The following is a 9762-nucleotide window of genomic DNA, read 5'->3' as shown; positions in this document are numbered from 1 at the left end:
TATCCATGTTAAGGAGCATGTCAACAGACACTTGTATGAGACACATAGCTCATAGTGGAAGTGGAGTTAGATTGTACTAATGCGTACACAATAACAGGGCGAGGAGGAACGTCTCAGCCTCCACGCCATCAAGACACAGCCAATATGCAGTGGACGTCCTTGATTAACGAGTTTTTATTGTATTATTATGGGTTAAAAGGTGATTACAGATTACATTAGCATTTATATTTAGTTCCAATCTGTAGTGGTAAAAATCAAAATCTCCAACAGTTAATGCATTCATATGATAATTTCATATTATGCAGACTTTGTATTGTAGTGTACAACATGCTGTACAAGGGGGTACAAAACACATGTACTTGTATGATTTCCTTTATAAAAGTAAAAGAAGTCAAGGCTTTGTATTGGAAAGGTGTCAAGGTATTGTCGTTCGGCATATAAAACTGTCCTTGTTACAGGAAAAACTAGTATTCAAATGGATGCACTCCTCATGTTTGCTTTCAAACCAAACTTGAATGTACAGTTATGTGAGCAATATCTTCCACAAGAGGAATACAGGAAAGTTTTGTTGACCAGATTCTAGTGTGATTTAGCTTTATAGATTCCACGTAGAGAAACATATGAAGTGAAATTGGAGTTTGCGGTCACTGCTGGTTATTGCATGCACATCGTTTCTCTATTGTGCATAATCTGGTGTGTTTTTTTTTCACTTAGCCTTCAGTGATGTTTGGTATGCATTGTAATGAGTAAACCTGATAATATGCTCTAAAAGAATTTCAGATCAAATTCTTGTCATTCTAAAGACATTGGCATATTCAATCAAGTTTATGAATCCACGTGCAAACTGTATTGAGTGCCTTTGACGACACTTAAAAAAAATCTACATGGCACATTGACACCTGGATGTGGTGCATCGATCAGATAGATAATGACTTGAAATGAAGTGAAATGAAGGTCAATTTCAAACCAGCTCGCTTGTCTCTTTGTGCAGAAATAGTTTGTTTAAAATGGACAGACTGGCAAAATAAAGGAATTCTAATACATTTAAAGTCAACCTTAAGAATGCAGATACATGTACACATAAAAGTCAACTGTTTTGGTTGATATCTTAAAGGTTTTATATTACACATAATGGATTCTTATGAGCTTTAAACTGTGTTATAGTGTTGTTAGCTCTTCTAACACATACCTGGAGTTGTGTTTTGTTTTGAGTAATCCTTTATTATCATTATAATTAGTTTCCCTATCTCCAAAGCTCAGAATGCTAGTTTTCAAGTTCAGGGCTACCTTTTCCTTTTAGTTTAATAGAGAGTGGCAATTCCAAATCTGAAATCATCCAAATAATTTTCGTGAACCACTTCCTGTATTACCACCTGACATCACAAGGTGGAACAAGATGGAGTGTTTTCCATCTGAAAAAAGAACACTGCCTAAATGTGCAGGATTTCTGTTTTGTTAAACGTGTGTGAATGAAACAAATGTCTAGGTTTTGTTTTTGAGGAGGAAACAACAGTATAACATAGATCAGAAAACATGGTAATATGGGCCCTTTAAGGTAAAGTTAATATGGCTTCTATACAAACTGGACGAACTCCTGAATGTGTGCCTGTCTATCTCCCTTCCCTACTTTTATATATTTTTATCAGTGAATAATCATTTAAAGCAAGGTCATTTTGATCTTCTGCCTCAATAGGTCTCAATTAAATCTTCATTCATCCTGCCGTGGCCTCTTTGGCAGCTTCTTTGGTATGTGTGGTAAACAGACAAAAGGCTGTGCTTTTGATTACAAGAGCTCGGGGCGTTTTCAAAGAGAGCCGCCGCCATTATATACAGTTAAACAATCTTTCCCACTGATCAGCGCAGTTCTTGGTAAAAATGTTTATTTTGGACATGAATTAGTAGCTTTGTCCTTGAACATTAAAACAAAATCGGTGCATTCAGGTAGGAGGGCTTAATTGAGCGCTGTCCCCAAGGATGCTGCTTTGTCTTCACACTGGCTACTTTCACCGAATTCAGTTTTATAGCCATTAAGTTTGATGTTCTGTATAATTAAACTTTCCACTCAAATGGTGTAATGTAATTTAAGTTAACAAATAATGTTGATAGTGCTTCTCATCTCATATATTAAAATACATCTCATCCATTTACAGAGAAGTTTTGCATACCTGATGTACTGTCACAGAAGAAATATACTTTCTAAATACATTTGTAAAGGTAGTGAAGGTAAAATCTGGCATAGCTGTAGTGTAGTTGTTATATTTTACTTGCCAAAAACAACTTCATGTATTGTAAAAGCAACACCCTCCCTTTTAATCAACTAATATTTGTTCGATTACTTTTTCTAGTACATAAAGTAACAGCTAAGGTTGACATTTCTTCCTCTTCTGCATGTAATAACAATAATCAGTTATTCTTGTCATCAGCATGTCCCTCAAAAGTATCCATTTTTGCTGAAGTCTACACTTTGCATTTGCACATTGTATCTCAGTTTCTAGTCAATGTGGTCGGCACACTTTGTTGAACAGTCTTTTTATTTTTTTACTTATAAACAAATAATGATAAAAAAGACAAATATATGTACTTTATATTGTTACCATCTCCTATAGAACATATTTGGTTACTGAAGCTACATTTACCATTGGATTTGGAAAGTCTGAGGCGGTGCGGCATCTGAACAATGGCCCTGGGAGTGATTTGCACATGAATGATGCGTGTGAATGAGAATGGGTTACTGAGGAAGGCTGTGTCTCCATCACTGCAGGGCCGGGAAGGTTGGCTCCCCTCTGCCCCCCACTCTAAAGACCAGGTGAGATTCTCCGACACAAAGGGCCAAGTGAAATCTGTTCAGCGTGTATGGACGCCTCGCGCTCTTATTATGGGAGGATTTCACAGGCTCCTATAGAAAAGCACTGTCATCTGCAGCTGGATGCCACATGTCCACAACGGTTTGATCTTTTGATTATGATCATTTAACAAAGCATAATGAAGTCTATTTGGACTCACTATTTTGGGACCATTATAAAGCCTTCTTTTTATTTTCAAATCCATTGTTTTTTCAATTGCATTTTAAGATGTTTTTTTGTAAACTTAATGTTGAATGAATAGAAAATTGCAAAAGTTGCACAGGAAGTGGACAGAAGAAATAAATGGTCAAGGAATTGTTCACACATTCATACACCAGTGTACACTCATACGCAGGGTGAGGTGGTCTTGGGTACTGGAATCGTACCTCACCAACGTGCGGACCAGCAATCTACTAACCATGTTTATGCCGGGAGCTGGGAGAGTACCAGAAGGGGAAGAGCAACAGCCCACTGCTTATATACACATATATTGAAGATAATACATATAGGCAGGGTGGGTGAAGTGTCTTGCCCAAAAACACAACAACAATATGCACTGGTCTGAGTTGAGATCAGACCACCAACTTTTGGGTAAGTGCTCTCATTTAGTTATGCTATTATTGATTAAATGCCTAAACTGAAATGTATCTGAGCTTCTCAAACATATCGATTCACAGTGGAATAGACTTCACTAACATTATAAACCAATTTTCCCCCAAAGCATTGTTACCCTCAGAATAAGTAATTTTTTTTTGAAAATATGGTGCAACATAAAGTAATGAATAATAATATTAGTAAAATTAGAACTATGATTAAAATGTAAATATGTAAATAATGTGTTAAGTAGACTTTGACTGAATATAAATTCAAAAATATGGACAGTGAACAACAGTGCAAAAAGATTATTATTGTTGAAGAGGGTCATTTAAAGTGGCAGGTTTTATAGAATGTTCACAAGTCCAACAGCAGAGGGTAAGAAACTGTTGTTGTAGAGAGAGGTTCTGGTCTGAATGGGCCATAGCCTCCTGCCTGAAGGGAGTGGCTCAAATAGATCGTTTCCAGGGTGAGAAGGGTCAGCTGTGATCTGACTGCTCTCCCTAAGGCCTGGAGTCTCAGCAGAGAGCACAATACACTGCAGTCTGCAGACCCTGTCGTACCACACCGTGATGGAGGAGATGAGGATGAACTCAGTGATGGCTGCACCATCATCTGGGATGGCAGCTTTCCTTTCCTCAGTTGCCGCTGAGAATACATCCTCTGTTGGGCCTTCTTGATGAGGGAGCAAATGATCGGCCCCCACTTGAGGTCCTGGGTGATGGTGGTACTGAGGAGTATGAGCTGTCGGAGTCCACAGTGGTGATGAGGGTGTGAGTTAGGGCAAGGGGGGCAGGGGAACTGTGATGTTCTATGATCATCTCCACTATCTTCAAGTTGTTGCCATTGCACCAGGTCACCAGGTGGTCCACCTTTCTCCTGTTGGCAGACTCATCACTGTCCAAGATGAGTCTGACAAGGGTGTCACCTGCAAACTCTATCTGTTGTGGTTGGAGGTGCAGTTGGTGTACAGGGTTAAGAGCACAAGTACATGAATTCTCGTGCTGATTATATGAGGCTCCAGAAAGAGTGTCTTCCTCAGCTGCCCACGCTGCCTCTGCTCCATCAGAAAGTTGTTGATCCACCTGCTGGTGAAGTCTGGCAAGTTGAGCAGAAATATTGGTGTTTTACTCTTACTTGAGTAATGTCTTCCTGAGTATTTTACCTCTGAAGAAGATTACAGGAAGTAGCTGAAACATATACACATGTTTATACATACTGCATGTTTCATATGTGGAGTGCCATGAATTTTGTAGTAACCAGTGGGTGGCAGTGGAGCAAAAACTATAAAAGTTTCCCAGTAGTCTTTGGTCTTCTTCTGACTTGCTCACTTCCACCGGCTGCGGTACCTGCCCTGTCCTCCATGATGCTAAGACAGTTCATTTAAGAGATGTGGCTGCTGCAGCCACTCGTGGCCCTCGTCTGTGGCCAGTGGGCTGCTCCCATGTCTGTGTGTGTGTGTGTGTGTGTGTGTGTGTGTCATGGCCTGGTCGAGCTGATGCCACTGACTGAGTTTGGCTGTGAGCTTTGAAGCCGTATGTTTACACTGTTAATATGAGACTGAAACACTTTAACCAGACTAATGTAACTTATTTCCCAGATGATAGGGTTTGAGTTGGCCACACCCTACAATGCATCCTATACTGTCTTGTTTTCATCTCTTTTTTTCTTGCCTTCACCTTTTATTTACTTCTTGCACTAATGTGAAACTGAACTGTAAAACTGAGTGGCTGTAAACTAATTGTAACCTGTGAATTTAAAGAATAAAACTGTAACAGTAAATTAAATTCTTTATAGTTATTGAAATTATGAGGGCATCAGTCCTAACTCAAGCTTTTTGCAGTTTTAAATAAATACTACTATTTTAAAAGGAAATCACTTGTCTCCATCATGAGGGCTGTTGTAGTGTACTACATTTGTTTAGTTTTAGTTAAACCCAGAAGCATTGCTTGGTTTATTTTTTTTGTTTATTATTACTTTGTTTAATTTACTTTGTCCCACACACAAAATCCCACACATGTAAACAAACACTCCTGTCTGACAAAAAGATTGTACATATATATATATTAATATTATTTTTAAGTAACAGTACTCTTACTCAAGAATAATCCACTTCTGCACATCTGACAATGATCTTCTGTGAGGTCCGTAGCTAACTTCCATTAGAGCTGCCGTTCAAATGATGAATCCAAACAGTTTATCCATATTACATATTGTGATCAGTTCACAGATTTATTTTATTATAAATTTTAGCAGTTGGTCATTTCTGGAATGCCTGGAAGCGCTAACTGTGCCGAGCCATAATGAAGAGACGGTGCCCTGTTCAAAACTCCAAATGCAGATTGCCAGATTCCTGCTTGAGATGCTTCAAATCACATTATAATTAACTGCATTTAGGACTGAGAGCACAGAGTCCCAGCTCAGAGATATTCCCATGTCCCCTCTCTCTCTATTACACCCTGTCCCTCTGTCACTCTCCCTCTCTGCCTGCCTAATTAATATGGAAAGATGGAAAGGCATCATATTCTACAAATTCCTATGAGATTGGATTGCAAAAGCTGTTAAAGCCAAGTAGGCAAATTAGTATTCATGCAGGTTTTCCTGTTGCAAGTCATTTTTCCCTGTGGGACTGTGCAGTAGATTGGGTAGACAGGCTCAGCTCATGCTTGATTATGTGTGCAGAATGCTACCACAGCACTGCCGCAGACCATCCGGGTAAAACATTCCTAAGGCACTAAATTAATTTCTGTGACCCGCTAAATGTAATTGACTACACACTCTAATTCTTTAACCCTGTGTATAAGGGAAAACACGTCCAGAGATAGGATGATTACCAGCTATTATGGACCACCATGGTTTCTCTATCAGTTAATAACCATTTACGACGGAATTATCCATACTGCACCATGCAGGCATAAACAATTGCTTTAATGCACAAGCCGGGCTTTTGTTTAGTCTGGGTTTCAGAGTAAATGGGGCAAATGGACCAGCATCGCTTTTAGTTCCATGGACATTTGTATGTAAATGGATACAGTCATATTTCACAAGAATGTCATGGATTATCATTGTATGGGCTCTTGTCATGGATCACGTTATGGGCAGAAATGTCTTGGTGGTAGAACTCTACAGCAGTGATTTTATGGTAAAAAAAAAGAGAGTTTATAAATGAGTATATATATTTTCTTTATGGTTATTTAGATCATTATAAAAGACTATCACTTATTGGCCACTAGGCACATATGTTTGCAAAGCCCTGATTAAAAGGTGGCCATTCACACTTAACAACCATTTCTTCTTTCTCTTAATACATTTTCTGCTCACATATTGAGTGACGCTCGTTCCACAGTTCCTGGCCTGAGGTTGACCATCAGGCCCAGGACACAGGCTCTGACTTTGGCCACATTAATTAGCAGTCCTCCCTCTTCAGCTCATTCCCCATTCTTATTAGACCCTGCTCGGCAATCTGCAGGAAGGTAATTTGGTGCTCCAGTCACACAGGGCGCCACATTGACACCTTATGCCTCATGATTGAAGGCAATCTCCTGCATGGGGACAGTAGTCAATTTATTCATGGTGTGCTCTCCCATAACCACTAGAGACGTGTGTGCTTCACTCTGCCTCACATTTCCACATTCCTGCTCTGCATCTTTCTCAATGCACAAATAACAAAATGATCTGCAGTTTCTCCCTCAGACAGGGCCTGGTGACCTTCAGGTGACCTTTGGTTGAAAGTGGACAGTCACATTTACGCATATTAAACCTAAAGTCTTTATCCGATCTTTCTCCTAACCTCTTTATTCTGTCTTCTTCCACGGTGCCTCTTGGTCATTGGGAGATAATTAAATCCTATGGCTTAAATGTATTGACATTAAAGTTGGTAAAAGTGATCAAAGCAGCTTAGGCCAAAATACCACTGTCTGCACCTTTCATTTACCGACATGGGGGGTATTAACTGGAAATTCGGGTTAAGGCATGGCATTTAATCAAAACACCTCGGGAAGTTCACCTTAAAATGGCATGACAATAAACATGACCGGTGACACCCCTTTGGTAATCTAAGTGCTAAAACACAGTCCAGATATCCATGTATAAGAGAGGCCTCACTCCTGAGGCTGTAAACTTGTTTGGAGATATTGTATCATCACAACACAAGAGGCGAACAAGTGCCCTCAAGTCATGCGGCGCTCGAGTGCACAGAGGTATTTTGACAATTAGCCCTATGAATTTGGCTCCCTCGGCATCACAACATGAGGGCAATTCATATTTGCAACACAATACAAGTTCAGTGCTTTACTGTGCTGTCAGGCTGGACTGCTGCCCTTCTTAAGTGATGACATTATTCATTTCTAGTACATGTTTATACTGATTTAAAGGGGCAATATATTACTATTTATTACCACTGATGTTTATGTCCATCTGATCCTTGGACACAAACATCAGTCAGGATTTTAAAGCTTCTCAAATCAGTCAAAACAAAAACAGTAAAACAAATTATTATCTGCATGATCTATGTTGGAATGCCACAGGTACTTAGATACTCATAGATGCTATGGGGCTGCCCTTTGGTCTCTCTGACGTGGACAGAAGTAGTGGACTACCCAAACCACCTAGGGTGGGTCTTCTTGAGGACAAAGGACATGCAAGTTTGATTTTTGAGCACCAAGTACTGGACTTTTGACCGGTTCAAGACTGCTTCACACCAAGATATATATTATTCAGACGCCCTCTTTTTAATCTTTTTAATCTTGCATATTGGGTAGGAGGAAGATCAAATCAAGCTCTTCAGCTCTTTTGCTTCTAGTGTATGAAAATAAGGCTCTTTATTGTCTTCTGTAATCCAACTTAAATGTTATTCAGTACTTTGTTTGCAAATTCTTACTTTTGTTGTGTACTGTCTCATCCTTTGATGAATGATGACCAAACACAAAGGCCATATTTAGTCAACAATTTAACAATTACTCAGTAAAGACCATCATTTTATATAGATTTTATACTTTATTGAGGCTCCGAGATGATTTCTATACAGTAAACAGAGTAAACAAAGATATACACTTCTATTGTTGACATCTTAAAGAATATGATTGGCCCATATCCAGACAACAGCTGTTGCTGCAGTGAGAGAATTATTGAACATGGCTCTTATAATGTGACTCTGTAAGTGCAACTGTAGACCATCATAAAGCAAAACCGTCAGTTTCCTAATAAACTTATATATTCCTTCTCATCCATTGTCAATAACTACAGCCACAAAAAAAAAAACATAGAGTCTGTACAACAAGGGCTAAAAAGTAGCTGCTAACACATGCGCTCAGAGTAGAGCTTCTGCTCCTCCACACTGATTGTGAGCTATGAGAAGGTGGGGTAATAGTATCTCTAGACACAGTAACCACTGTGTCCTGCCCCCTACTGCAGAACATTTGATAGACTGATTCTTCAATAATCTGTTTTTTTCTTTGATGGTACTTTGTTATCACAACCATGCACTTCAGGGTAACAGAAACAATGTGTTGTTTTTTCCCTCACTAATGCCATAGGTCTAGCATGTGGGTCGAACCATGTTCCAAAATACAGTTGGAGGCATTTTTGTATTATTAGTCATTGGTGCATATTGAGAGTTTGTGTAAGGAAAGCTTCAAGTTCAGTCTGTAGTTCTACAAGTTGCGAAGATTTTGTGTGGTGCAAACTTAAGCCAATCACCTTTCCTTCTCCCACTCCACTTGTGGAAAGGGCATAGCGGTCAATCAAAGGCCACCTTTCCTCTGAGCCGGTGCTGTGGGGTCGTGCTGCAGTAATTCTCTGATTTGACTTTGATGTACCAATTTGTGCCTGATGAATAATTGTCTGGTTTGCTGATAACTTGTGGGAGTCAAGAGTATTCTGGTGGCACTCAATGCAAATAGGAGATATTTGGGTCCTTCAAATCACGACAGTAGCCCCTCCACATTTGCCTCTCTGTACCGTGAGTAAACTGACCAATTAGCTGTGTTTGAAGAAGCCCTTTTTGATTAGAGCAATCAGTAAACAGCAAGGCAGCGCCGTGATTGTGGCCCTGATTAGATGAGCTGTCACTTGAGAAGTTGTTGGAGACTTTAATTTATGGCCTATATCTCCAAAAAGTATGGTAATTACCTAATCTATTCTCCCTAGTTTGGTACTTGGCTCAAATTCATACATATGGTCACCGCTGATGACCTCATTGTGTCTCCTGAGTAGACTCTCCAGTGGACCTGTATCAGTTATGTATAGGTGAATGTGGGAGCGCTGATTAAAGAAGGTGGGAGATGACACTAATTGAATCAGATTTGACTGCATTAGACTCTCTGGT

The sequence above is a fragment of the Boleophthalmus pectinirostris genome, unplaced genomic scaffold (assembly GCF_026225935.1).
Source record: "Boleophthalmus pectinirostris isolate CB_2022bp ecotype Guang Dong unplaced genomic scaffold, ASM2622593v1 HiC_scaffold_10, whole genome shotgun sequence".
Lineage (NCBI taxonomy): Eukaryota > Metazoa > Chordata > Actinopteri > Gobiiformes > Gobiidae > Boleophthalmus > Boleophthalmus pectinirostris.
This window is presented reverse-complemented; position numbering follows the sequence as displayed.